The following is a 13,966-nucleotide window of genomic DNA, read 5'->3' on the forward strand; positions in this document are numbered from 1 at the left end:
TCCATCTTATGGCCTTTTCAGTGCGCGAAGATAGGATTATATTAAGTTGAGCTAGAGTGGTTTCAATCTCTTTTTGCAAGTAGGGTGAGGGTGTTTGAGCGTGGGCCATTTTTAGCTTAGATAGTTTGTATTCAAGATTGGATTGTTTTACTGATTTGTTGCGTTTATGTTGTGATGATAGTTTGATTAGTCGGCCTCTTATCGTTGCTTTGTGAGCAAACCAAAGTGTTGATGCGTTTTGCGGTTTTGTGTAGCGGTTTTGGTGTAGTAGATTTCATGTATTGTTACAGTAAAGCTGTTACTGAACAGCTACTGTAACAAAAAACGCCTGGCAAACCGCTCTGAAGTGCCGTTTTTCAGAGCGGTTTGCGTTTTTCCTATACTTAACATTGAGGCAGAAACGCCTCCCGCTCTGGTGTGCACCAGCCCATTGAAATACATTACCCTAGCGGATCCGCACCCGCAAGCAGATCGCAAACCGCAGCGGAAACGCTCCGGTGTGCACTAGGCCTAAGGGAGTGAAAACCGGGATTAGTAGAGATGCTGGTGAAGGGGAGGACATAGGTAGGTGTATGTGGGGGGAGGGGGGATGTAGGGGGATTGGCCTTAAGGGAATTACAGTGGCCATACTTCTGTTGACTGGACAGCCGATTGACCAACCGTTTTGATATTAGCAAATCGGATAAAAATTTTTGGGTGGAAATTGGTTGAATGTATCAATCTGAAATGTTGGGAAATCTTGGGCCAATGTGGTTGTCAGGTGCGATAATCATGGAGTGCGATAACCACGAATTATAGACAAGACAGAAACCCCGGCCGCTGTCCCTCAAAATGTATTGTGCCCCCCCCCCCCCGATGCCTGTACTCTTCCTGTCACACTGTTCACAGAGTGTCCTTGCTGTATTTCCGCATTGGCGCTTCACGTGCTTACTGGCATATACGACATAAGGTGGGTGTGTGACATAATTTGGGCTGAGGCTGCCATGATAACGGGCCTGGAGGCCTGGAACCCACTGCAAACCGCAAACGCTAAACGCAACCGCTAGCGTTTTGCCTGAGCGGTTTGCAAGCTGATTCATGCGAGTTTTCGGTCGCGTTTTGCAACAGTGTATTTTTTTCCTCAGCGGTTGTGTAGCGTTTTGCGTTTCGCGTTTTTATCCTGATTGGTCCTGTGAATAATTTTTAATTTTGTTACAGTGTGCTGAACCGCAAAACGCTAGCAAAACCGCTCAGTTTAGGTTTTGCTGAGCGTTTCTGCTAGCGTTTCAATACTTTGCATTGAAGCGCTAACGCTCCCAAAATGCTGCATGTCCTGCGTTTGCGTTTCTGAGAAACGCAAACGCTCCTGTGGAAGTTGCCCCATCCATTAACATTAGCCCAGCGTTTTGGCAAACTGCTAGCATATCGCAGTGCTGCCAAAACGCTGCCAAAAGCGCTCCTGTGGGTTCCAGCCCTTAGTCTGGGTTTCCCCCAAGGCCAGAAGGTCCCAGTCCTCCCCTGGTAGCAGCATAGTGTATGTGTGTGTGTGTGTGTATAGTGTAGTGTGTGTGTGTGTGTATAGTGTATGTCTACTGTGTGCTGTGTATAGTGTGCTCTGTGTGTGTTTGTGTGTCTATGTATAGTGTGTATGCGTATAGTGTGTGTGCGTGTGTACTGTGCGTGTCTAAAGTGTGTGTGTACTGTGTACAGTCTGTATGTTGTGTGCGGTGTGTGTGTGCGTGTATAGTGTGTGTGTACTGTGTGCGTGTGTATAGTGTGTGCATGTGTGTACTGTGTGTGGTGTGTGTGAGTGCATGCCGCAATAAGTATATTTTATGGTGAAACGCTCTGCTGCATTACAACTATTTTCTGGTGAACCCATGCCGCAATAAGTAAATTTTCTGGTGAAACGCTGCTGCATTATGATTTTCGGGGGTCTTGGGCGTGAGGTTCACCACAGGAGTGGTGTTCACCACAAGGGGTGGGGGGTATGGGAGAGGGGGCAATCAGGAGGGGGTGGGCGTTGGCGCCACAGGATTTCTCGCCTGGAGTGACAAAATGGCTAGAGACACCCCTGTCTGTGGGTTTCCTCCGGGCACTCCAGTTTCCTCCCATACCCCAAAAACATACAGATAAATTCATTGGCTTCCCTCTATAATTGACCCTAGACTACGATACATATGACTATGGATTGTGAGCCCCTCTGAGGGGACAGTTAAGTGACAAGACAATATACTCTGTACAGTGCTGCGTAAGCTGTTGGCGCTATATAAATAATAATTTTGTGGCAAGAAACAGTCCCTATAGGTTTTAAAATGTGCGTGCTCATTGAAGTCGCACAAACCGAAAATGATGTTCAGGTCCTCACTATTTACAGAGTACATAGCTATATCACTGACTGTCCTTAGAGACGTTCCAAATGTAATCCCTGCTATAGTCATAGTCTGTCTTACCATAATATTGTATTGTGCGTGGCTGAGAGAGACCTTTCAGGAACACCCCCACCTTGAAAATCCTGGGGTTGTGCCTGAGCTTGGACTACGAGGACACAGAGGGTGCTGACAGACTACAGGTAGGTAAAAACTTTCCTGTCCCTTGCCTCAAGTTTACTTTAAAGGGAACCAGAGAGGAAGGAAAATAAAAAATAGGAAGAGCTTTTATACATACCTGGGGCTTCCTCCACCCCCATAAGTCTGGATCGTTCCCACGCCGCCATCCTCCGCTTCCTCTATCGCCGGTACCGGGTCTCGTCACTTCCGGCAGGCGCGACCAATTTTCCGCATCACAGGGGCTCCCTCCATATCCTTACGCATGCGCCTGTGTAGTATAGAGCCGCACGCGTAAGGATACAAAGGGAGCCCCTGTGATGCGGTAAATTGGTTGCGTGCTTACGTCGACTGGCCGAAACTACGGGACCCGGCACCGGCGGATAGAGGCAGCGGAGGACGGCGGCGTGGGAGCGATCCAGGCTTATGGGGCTGGAGGAAGCCCCAGGTATATATAAAATCTTTTCCCCTAACATCTCTGGTTCTCTTTAAGTAACAAGTTGTTGGGTTTTTTTTATGTTCAGAATTACTGAAAATACCTTGCTGCTAAGATTAACCCCCTGCCAACCGCTTCACGCTGATTGGTGTCAACGTGGCGGCAGCCCCAGGACTGCTCAGCGCCAATTGGGGTGAAGTTCTGGGGCTGAAGGTATTGCTGGGGATCACGCGCGCATCCCCGGCAGTCTACGCCGCCCATCTGTGTCATCAGCCTGCCGGCAAATTAGCAGCTCCGGCGGGCTGTTACAATACAATCTGGCCAATAGAAGTAGTATAATACTACTGTATTATACTGGCTACTCCTCCTCTGGTGGTCTTCTTATCACCGATCGACCACCAGAGAGGACAGGCAGCCCTGTAAGTAGCAAACGCACATTTGCACCACATATAGGCACATCTGACCCCCTGATCGTTCTTAGAGGCCCCCCCTCTGATCACCCCCAGTGCCATTGTTTACACCCGATTCCCCGCCTTCCCTAATCACCCACCGTCACTCTCACCCATCAGATCAGGCCCTAATCCTAATTGGTGGCTGCGGCAGGCTGAATACATTACCTCCTTCTCGCTAGAGGTCTTCCGTTCTCTCTAAGAGCTTCATGCAACTTCCTGTGTAAACAGGAAGTTGCTCTTAGAGATCGGAAGACCTCCAGCAAGAAGGAGGTAATGTATTCAGCCTGCTGCTGCCCGCAGCCACCAATGATTGCAGGAGGGGTAGCGCTGAGAGGAGAGCCTGAGGTGAGGGAGGGGGGGAATTTTCCCCCCTCCCCACTGATCTGCCACACTCTCCTCTTATGCTGCAACCCCTCCTGCCCCCCAAAAGTCCCTGAGCGGGCCCTGGGGGTGCGGGGGGCCTGGATTTTATTTTGTACGGGGGCCGGGGGATTTTTAGGTACGCCCCTGGCGGTCACTAATTAGTCGCTGATTAGCATCATCACTATCGCTAATCAGCATTAGTACTATATAGTATCTCTAAAGGGGCCCATACACCTAACTATTTTCCCGCCGATATACAGCAGATTCGTGCACTGTGATCGAATCTGCTGTGAAATTGCTGCGCAAACGCTGACAGAACAATCGATTTCCGTCCGAAATCAATCCTTCCCATCGATCCGTCCATGCGGAAGATTTTGGTAGACCGCCAGCGGGTCGGGAGTGCGTCGATAGCGGCGTTCGAATGACCGACGCTAGCAGCAATACATTAACCGGCTCCGGCCGGCGCGAGTCCCCCCTCTGTCCCCACGGTTCTCCGCGCTGGGTTCCGGATCAGCTTCAGCTTCATTGAACTTCCTGTCCCAGCAGGAAGCTTAAACAGTAGAGCGCCCTCTACTGTTTGAGCTTCCCCGGACAGGCAGTTCAATGAAGCTGCAGCCGGTCCAGAACCCCACGCAGAAGAAGCTGCGGGGACAGAGGGGGACTTGCGCCGGCCGGAGCAGGTAATGTATGCAGTGGGGGCAGTGGCCGCTTCACAGATTGTGATCGGTTTCATGCTGAAATCGATTCACAATCTGTTTGCAGTAAAGGCAGCCATACGATCCCTCTCTATCTGTTGGTTGAATCTGATGGCAAATCGACCAGTGTATGGCTATCTTAAGTGATCAGTACTGATCTCAGTCAGATCTATATCCATACATTAGGGTCACCTTAGTGTAGGTTCCACTACAGGGAGTGCAGAATTATTAGGCAAGTGGTATTTTTAAGGAATCATTTTATTATTGAACAACAACCATGTTCTCAATGAACCCCAAAAAACTCATTAATATCAAAGCTGAATATTTTGGAAAGTAGTTTTTAGTTTGTTTTTAGTTTTAGCTATTTTAGGGGGATATCTGTGTGTGCAGGTGACTATTACTGTGCATAATTATTAGGCAACTTAACAAAAAACAAATATACCCATTTCAATTATTTATTTTTACCAGTGAAACCAATGTAACATCTCAACATTCACAAATATACATTTCTGACATTCAAAAACAAAACAAAAACAAATCAGTGACCAATATAGCCACCTTTCTTTGCAAGGACACTCAAAAGCCTGCCATCCATGGATTCTGTCAGTGCTTTGATCTGTTCACCATCAACATTGCATGCAGCAGCAACCACAGCCTCCCAGACACTGTTCAGAGAGGTGTACTGGTTTCCCTCCTTGTAAATCTCACATTTTATGATGGACCACAGGTTCTCAATGGGGTTCAGATCAGGTGAACAAGGAGGCCATGTCATTAGTTTTTCTTCTTTTATACCCTTTCTTGCCAGCCACGCTGTGGAGTACTTGGACGCGTGTGATGGAGCATTGTCCTGCATGAAAATCATATTTTTCTTGAAGGACGCAGACTTTTTCCTGTACCACTGCTTAAAGAAGGTGTCTTCCAGAAACTGGCAGTAGGACTGGGAGTTGAGCTTGACTCCATCCTCAACCCGAAAAGGCCCCACAAGCTCATCTTTGATGATACCAGCCCAAACCAGTACTCCACCTGCACCTTGCTGGCGTCTGAGTCGGACTGGAGCTCTCTGCCCTTTACCAATCCAGCCACGGGCCCATCCATCTGGCCCATCAAGACTCACTCTCATTTCATCAGTCCATAAAACCTTAGAAAAATCAGTCTTGAGATATTTCTTGGCCCAGTCTTGACGTTTCAGCTCGTCTTTCAGCCTTTATTACCTTGGCCATGTTCTGAGTATTGCACACCTTGTGCTTTTGGGCACTCCAGTCAGTGATGTTGCAGCTCTGAAATATGGCCAAACTGGTGGCAAGTGGCATCTTGGCAGCTGCACGCTTGACTTTTCTCAGTTCATGGGCAGTTATTTTGCGCCTTGGTTTTTCCACACGCTTCTTGCGACCCTGTTGACTATTTTGAATGAAACGCTTGATTGTTCGATGATCACGCTTCAGAAGCTTTGCAATTTTAAAAGTGCTGGACCCCTTTGCAAGATATCTCACTATTTTTGACTTTTCTGAGCCTGTCAAGTCCTTCTTTTGACCCATTTTGCCAAAGGAAAGGAAGTTGCCTAATAATTATGCACACCTGATATAGGATGTTGATGTCATTAGACCACACCCCTTCTCATTACAGAGATGCACAACACCTAATATGCTTAATTGGTAGTAGGCTTTCGAGCCTATACAGCTTGGAGTAAGACAACATGCATAAAGAGGATGATGTGGTCAAAATACTAATTTGCCTAATAATTCTGCACTCCCTGTAAACATGCAGTGTTTGCCCGAGCAGGCCTGATCGTTCGCCCACCCCACCACAGTGACCATTTTTTTTTCTGATCACTGCAAAAAAACACAATAGCTGCAGTGCTCTAAAGATAAGTTTTGATATTTTTTTTTATCAAAACTGAGCAACTTCACAAGCATGGGTGTCCGCAGAAAATTTTCCAGGGGGGGGGGGGGGGGGCAAAAAGGGGGAAGAAAAAAGGGGCGGTGCGCCGAAAATCTGGGGTGGTGTCGTGTACGCGTGCCAAAAATTGGGGCTACGTCATGCAGCGTGCCGAAAAATGGGTGTGGTCATGAACCAGAATGTGGGTGTGGTCGTGGGTGGAGACAAGTTTACATGAACTAAGCAATGGTGGGACATTAGATTAGGACAGTGGTGGCGAACCTTTTGGAGGTCGAGTGTCCAAACTGCAAAGTCACTTTACTATCACAAAGTGCCAACAGCAATTTAAAGAGACATGTGTGCCCCTGCTAAAACGCCGCTATCCCGCGGCTAAACGGGGGTCCCTTCACCCCCAACCCCCCCCCCCCCCTGCAAAATCAACGACCAACTTGGTCGTAAATTTTGCTCTTCCTGGAGGCAGGGCTAACGGCTGCAGCCCTGCCTCTCAGCGCGTCTATCAGACGCGCATCGCGCCTCTCCCCCGCCCCTCTCAGTGAAGGAAGGCTGAGAGGGGCAGGGGAGAGGCGGAGGTACGCGTCTGATAGACGCGCGGGAGGCAGGGCTGCGGTGGTTAGCCCTGCCCCAATGCGTAAGCGCTCCCCCGCTGCACGGAGGGGATTTGGGGGATCAGGGACCCCCATTAAGCCGCAGGATAGCGGCGTTTTAGCAGGGGCACACATGCCCCTGCTATCTATAAGGTCTGAAGCGAGATTTATTCTCGCTTCAGCCTCACTTTAAACTAAATATAAACGTTTTAACTCCTACATGAACATTATGGAAAATCCAAGTTGAAAATAAACTGTGAAGATAAACAATTTCATCCATCCTACTCATTAAAAATTTATTCATTTTTTTTTTAGAACCTCCCAGTTTCATTTTCTGTTTTAAAAAGCGGAAAAAGTAGGTTTAATGCTATTGTCTCCTATGATGATGATTCAGCTTTTTCCATAGTCTCGCAGTTGGCAATCATGTGACCCCCAACAAGACAAATTCAGCAATCATGAGGCCCCCAACATGACCAACTCAGCAATCATGAGGCCCCCAACAAGACAAATTCAGCAATCATGAGGCCCCCAACAAGACAAATTCAGCAATCATGAGGCCCCCAACAAGACAAATTCAGCAGTCATGAGGCCCCCAACAAGACAAATTCAGCAATCTTGAGGCCCCCAACAAATCATGAGGCCCCCAACAAGACAAAGTCAGTAACCATGAGGCCCCCAACAAGACAAATTCAGCAGTCATGAGGCACATAAATAGACAGCATTTCACATGCCCCCTTAATACAATAATACAATACAATACAATAACATTTGTAAAGCGCTTTTCTCCCATAGGACTCAAAGCGCATAATATGGTAGACACCTCTCACCTGACAGCAGTTCGCCAAAATACACTCAATCTGACAGCAGTGGTTCCCCAAAAATAGGTAGCCCCAGGTCTATATATAGCCAGGGGTATATGTCCCAGTATATGTAGGCAGGTGTTTACGTCCCAGTATATGTAGGCAGGTGTATATGTCCCTTTATATATAGCCAAGGGTATATGTGCCCAGTATATGTAGGCAGGGGTATATGTGCCCAGTATATATAGCCAGGGGTATATGTGCCCAGTATATGTAGTCAAGGGTATATGTGCCCAGTATATGTAGCCAGAGGTATATGTGCCCAGTATATATAGTCAAGGGTATATGTGCCCAGTATATATAGTCAAGGGTATATGTGCCCAGTATATGTAGTCAAGGGTATATGTGCCCAGTATATATAGCCAGAGGTATATGTGCCCAGTATATGTAGGCAGGGGTATATGTGCCCAGTATATGTAGTCAGGGGGATATGTGCCCAGTATATGTAGGCAGGTGTATATGTCCCAGTATATGTAGGCAGGTGTATATGTCCCAGTATATGTAGGCAGGTGTATATGTCCCAGTATATATAGCCAGGGGTATATGTAGGCAGGTGTATATGTCCCAGTATATGTAGCCAGGGATGTATGTCCCCAGTATATGTAGCCAGGGGGTATATGTCCCCAGTATATGTAGCCAGGGGGAATATGTCCCCAGTATATGTAGCCAGGGGGTATATGTCCCCAGTATATGTAGCCAGGGGGTATATGTCCCCAGTATATGTAGCCAGGGGGTATATGTCCTCAGTATATGTAGCTAGGGGGTATATGTCCTCAGTATATGTAGCTAGGGGGTATATGTCCCCAGTATATATAGCCAGGGGTATATGTGCCCAGTATATGTAGGCAGAGGTATATGTGCCCAGTATATGTAGTCAGGGGGATATGTGCCCAGTATATGTAGTCAAGGGTATATGTCCCAGTATATGTAGCCAGGGGTATATGTCCCAGTATATGTAGCCAGGGGTATATGTCCCAGTATATGTAGCCAGGGGTATATGTCCCAGTATATGTAGCCACGGGTATATGTCCCAGTATATGTAGCCAGGGGTATATGTCCCAGTATATGTAGCCAGGGGTTTATGTCCCAGTATACGTAGGCAGGTGTATACGTCCCAGTATACGTAGGCAGGTGTATACGTCCCAGTATACGTAGGCAGGTGTATACGTCCCAGTATATGTAGGCAGGTGTATATGTCCCTTTATATATAGCCAAGGGTATATGTGCCCAGTATATGTAGGCAGTAGTATATGTGCCCAGTATATATAGCCAGGGGTATATGTGCCCAGTATATGTAGGCAAGGGTATATGTGCCCAGTATATGTAGCCAGAGGTATATGTGCCCAGTATATGTAGGCAGGGGTATATGTAGGCAGGAGTATATGTGCCCAGTATATATAGCCATGGTATATGTGCCCAGTATATGTAGGCAGGGGTATATGTGCCCAGTATATGTAGGCAGGGGTATATGTGCCCAGTATATGTAGCCAGAGATATATGTGCCCAGTATATGTAGGCAGGGGTATATGTGCCCAGTATATATAGCCATGGTATATGTGCCCAGTATATGTAGGCAGGGGTATATGTGCCCAGTATATGTAGGCAGGGGTATATGTGCCCAGTATATATAGCCATGGTATATGTGCCCAGTATATGTAGGCAGGGGTATATGTGCCCAGTATATGTAGGCAGGGGTATATGTGCCCAGTATATATAGCCAGGGGTATATATGCCCAGTATATGTAGGCAGGGGTATATGTCCCAGAAGTAGTAGCCAGGTGTGCCCCAGCAGGAGGGGAGCAGCGCAGAGAAGAGGGAGAGCTATGGGCACTCACCTTAGGGGGCTCTCCCTCCCTCGCTCTCCCCTCTGGATTAGCCGCTACTCTGGTCTGGTCCAGACCACAGTGCGGCACCAGAATTTCCGGCGCAGGAGCGAGACGAGGTAAGTTCCACCCGCTGCCCAGCCGCTGCACACTTCGTTCCGGAGGGGAGAGCGAGGGTGGGAGAGACCCCTAAGGTGAGGGAAGGGGGGGAGACGTTCGCCCTTCCACGCTGTGCCCATAGCTCTCCCTCTTCTCTGCGCTGCTCCCCTCCTGCTGGCTGCACGGGCACGCGGCAGGGGGGGGGGGAGCAGCGGGCAGCCAGGGTCGGGCAGATGCCCGGTTTTGCCATATGTGTGGACGCCCATGTTCACAAGTACTCCCGTATGCTAGAAAGGTGCTCTTTTTTTCCTTGGTAGTCTCAGAAGAATGCCCCCCTAAATTCAGCAGCCCAACATGGCATGAATGGGGTATTCCGCTGAAGAGGCTGTCCCAGTTGGATGAGAGCGATTGGGATGTCTCATCCGACGAATCATCTGGGCCAGAATACAAACCTGTAGACAGCAGTGGCTCTCTGACCGATAGCGACAACGAGGTTGGGGTCCCTACTATCGCCAGGTGTACCTGACCCCATCTCATTGGACCGCAGGTGGCGCAGGATCAGCCTCAAGGGCAGCAGAGTGGTGCTAGCGCTGATCCAGGTTTACATGGTAAGGCATACACCAGCAGTGCAGCACATCCTGGACTTAGCACCAGTACTGCCGTAGACCCTGGTGAAATTGTGAGCACCAGCATGGTAGTTGATACCGGTTCAGTGGCATGTGCAGTAAGACCCCGGTCGCAGCCACCAGAAACACGAGCCTGTAGTACCTCCCAGAGGTGCTGGTAAATCCCAATTGGCAACCCCCTGGTTCCGCCGCACCCATAGTGCCTCCTTTCACTGCCACCGTTCACAGTCTGGAGTCCAGGTGGAGACAGATCTAGGATCAGCTCTAGACTTTTTTTTTCATCTGTTCTTCACTGAGGATCTCTACGTCATGGCAGAGACCAACCGTTACGCCACACAATACATCACCACCAATCCAGGAAGCTACTATGCCCAACCTTTTGGGTGGAAACCAATCAGTTTCCGAATTTAACATTTTTGGGGCCTTCTCCTCAACATGAGTCTAACTAAAAAAAATGTATTGCGATCCTATTGGTCTACATACCCAATACATCACATGCCCATGTACTCCGCTGTAAGCGCTTCCTGCACTTCGGTGACCACACAACCTGTTGTCCAAGAGGCCACCCTGCTTATGACTAGCTCCACAAAATTTGGCCCCTCATAGACCACCTGTCATCAAAATTTGCAGTTGCTTATACCCCTTAACAGAACATCTGCATAGACGAGTCCTGATACATTTCACCGGGCACCTTGGCATCAAACAATACATCCCAAGCAAGCGCGCCCGGTATGGGGTCAAGTTGTATAAGCTCTGCCACAGGCTATACTTATCGTTTCAGCAGTGGCGTAGCTAAGGAGCTGTGGGCCCCGATGCAAGTTTTACATGGGGCCCCCCCAAGCACTCTATACATAACAATGGATACGGCGCACCAAAACCTGCCAATGGCAACCACAGTGTCTGAGGTGCAAGAAAAGGATGGGGAACAGTGTGTTATTGATTACCACTATTCAATGTATCTATAGAAATGTTTATTATGAGCACAGGACCAATAGAAAGCTAATACTGCAGTTGAGGGAGGGCCCTTCGGGGCCCCTCTGGCCCAAGGGCCCCGATGCGGTCGCTACCGCTGCAACCCCTATTGCTACGCCCCTGCGTTTCAGGGTCTATGAGGGAAAAGACTCAAAACTGGAGCTGGTCAGATGCCCTGACTACCTGGGGAGCAGTGGCAAGATTGTGTGGGACTTGGTGTCACCCCTATTCCAGAAGGGGTACCATCTCTATGTGGACAACTACTACACAAGTGTGGCCCTCTATCAGCATTTGAAGATACTCGGAATTCCCTACTGTGGCACCGTGTGGCCTAGTCGCCGGGGCTTCCCCCAATGGCTCACTGCTACCCAACTTGCACGGGGGGAGAGGGCTGCCTTGTGTAACGAAGACCTTGCAGTAAAATGGAAGGACAAGAGAGACGTTTATCTTCTGTCCACCATTCACGGAGACACAACAGTCCAAATTGAATGAGCAACTGAAGTTGTTGAAAAGCCCCTCGCTGTCCACTGCTATAATTTAAACGTGGGGGGGGGGGGGGGTGGATTTCAAGACCAGATGTTGGCTCCCTATTTAGTTTCCCGAAGGACCAGAAGCTGGTATAAAAAGGTGTCTGTATATTTAATTCAATTGGCAACGTACAATACTTTTGTTCTCAACAGTAAGGCTGAGAGAATGGGATCCTTCCTTCAATTTCAGGTAGAGATCGTGGACCTCCTTTATCCAGGAGGGGCCCCAACCCCCTGATGTTGTTAGCTGGCTACATGAAAGACACTATGCTTATGTATTTGTGAGTACCCCATCTAAACGCACACCAAGAAAAGCTTGTCTGCAAGAAGGCTGGAATAAGGCGTGACACCACTGCTTACTGTCCCACCTGTCCTGAACAGCCTGCCCTATGCATAGGGGAGTGTTTCGAGAAGTACCACTCACAGATACGCTATTAGAGTAGGGAACTCAAGACATAGCAGTAGGCACACAAGCAGTGGCGTAGCTAAGGAGCTGTGGGCCCCGATGCAAGTTTTACAATGGGGCCCCCCAACCACTCCATACATAACAATTGATACGGCGCACCAAAACCTGCCAATGGCAACTACAGTGTCAGAGGTGCAAGAAGGGGATGGGGAACAGTTTGTTAATGGTTACCACTATTCAAAGTATCTATAGAAGTGATTATTACTAGCACAGGACCAATAGAGAGCTAATACTGTAGTTGAGGGAGGGCCCTTCGGGGCCCCTCTGGCCCAAGGGCCCCGATGCGGTAGCTACCTCTGCACCCCCTATTGCTACGCCCCTGCACACAAGGGTCTCTCAGGGCTCTTTCACACTGATGCAGTGCGTTGCAGCAAATTGCCTAGCGAAAGTCCCACTTTGCGGTATGGTACGCTGGAAGTGTCTGATTTAACGTTCGTGCATACCTACGTTACTGCGCCGCTCCTGCGGCGGCCCGGAAGTCATGTTAATCTATGGCGATGCAGTTTTTTCATCTATTACTAGGCCGAATGCAAGACCGGGAATACCATGTACTAATGCGGTATTCCCTGAAGGTCAGTTTTTGGCGGTGTGTCGGGCGCAACCCACCGGATACGCCAATTTGCAGTGTGAAACCAGACATCAGGATTCAAGAGACCCTAATACACAGGGCTGCCAGAAACCTCTCCTTTCGCTTGGGACAAAGTGCATAGTGTACTTCGCCACATCTCTGTGCGATTTGCACTTTGCACACTGTCCCATGGGGAAGGAGAGGTTTGTCCTCGGAAGGTAAAAAATAGGGATGGGACGAATCCACAATTTCTTCGAATCCGAATCCGGATCCGAATCTAAAAAGGTTCTCGAATATCTCAAACCTTTCGAATCCCGAATCTAACGAATCCTGCACATAAGAATTGTGCGATCCATGGTATAGTTGCCCGCAGTATAGGTACCCAGGCATAGGTGCCCGCAGTATAGGTAGCTAGGTAAAGGTGTCTTCAGTATAGCTAGCAAGGTATAGGGGCCTTCACTATAGGTTGCAAGGTATAGGGGCATTCAGTATAGGTTGCAGCCAGGGTATAGTGGCCTTCATTATAGGCAGCAGGGTATAGTGGCCTTCAGTATAGGCAGCAGGGTATAGTGGCCTTCAGTATAGGCAGCAGGGTATAGTGGCCTTCAGTATAGGCAGCAGGGTATAGGGGGCCTTCAGTATAGGCAGCAGGGTATAGGGGCCTTCAGTATAGGCAGCAGGGTATAGGGGCCTTCAGTATAGGCAGCAGGGTATAGGGGCCTTCAGTATAGGCAGCAGGGTATAGGGGGCTTCAGTATAGGTAGCAGGGTATAGGGGCCTTCAGTATAGGCAGCAGGGTATAGGGGGCTTTAGTATAGGTAGCAGGCTATGGGGGGCTTCAGTATAGGTAGCAGGCTATGGGGGGCTTCAGTATGGTTAGCAGGCTATGGGGGGCTTCAGTATGGTTAGCAGGCTATGGGGGGCTTCAGTATAGGTATCACGCTATGGGGGGCTTCAGTATAGGTAGCAGGCTATGAGGGGATCAGTATAGGTAGCAGGCTATGGGGGGATCGGTATAGGTAGCAGGCTATGGGGGGCTCGGTATAGGTAGCAGGCTATGGGGGGCTCAGTATA

Source organism: Hyperolius riggenbachi, chromosome 3, assembly GCF_040937935.1.
Source record: "Hyperolius riggenbachi isolate aHypRig1 chromosome 3, aHypRig1.pri, whole genome shotgun sequence".
In the NCBI taxonomy this organism is placed as follows: domain Eukaryota; kingdom Metazoa; phylum Chordata; class Amphibia; order Anura; family Hyperoliidae; genus Hyperolius; species Hyperolius riggenbachi.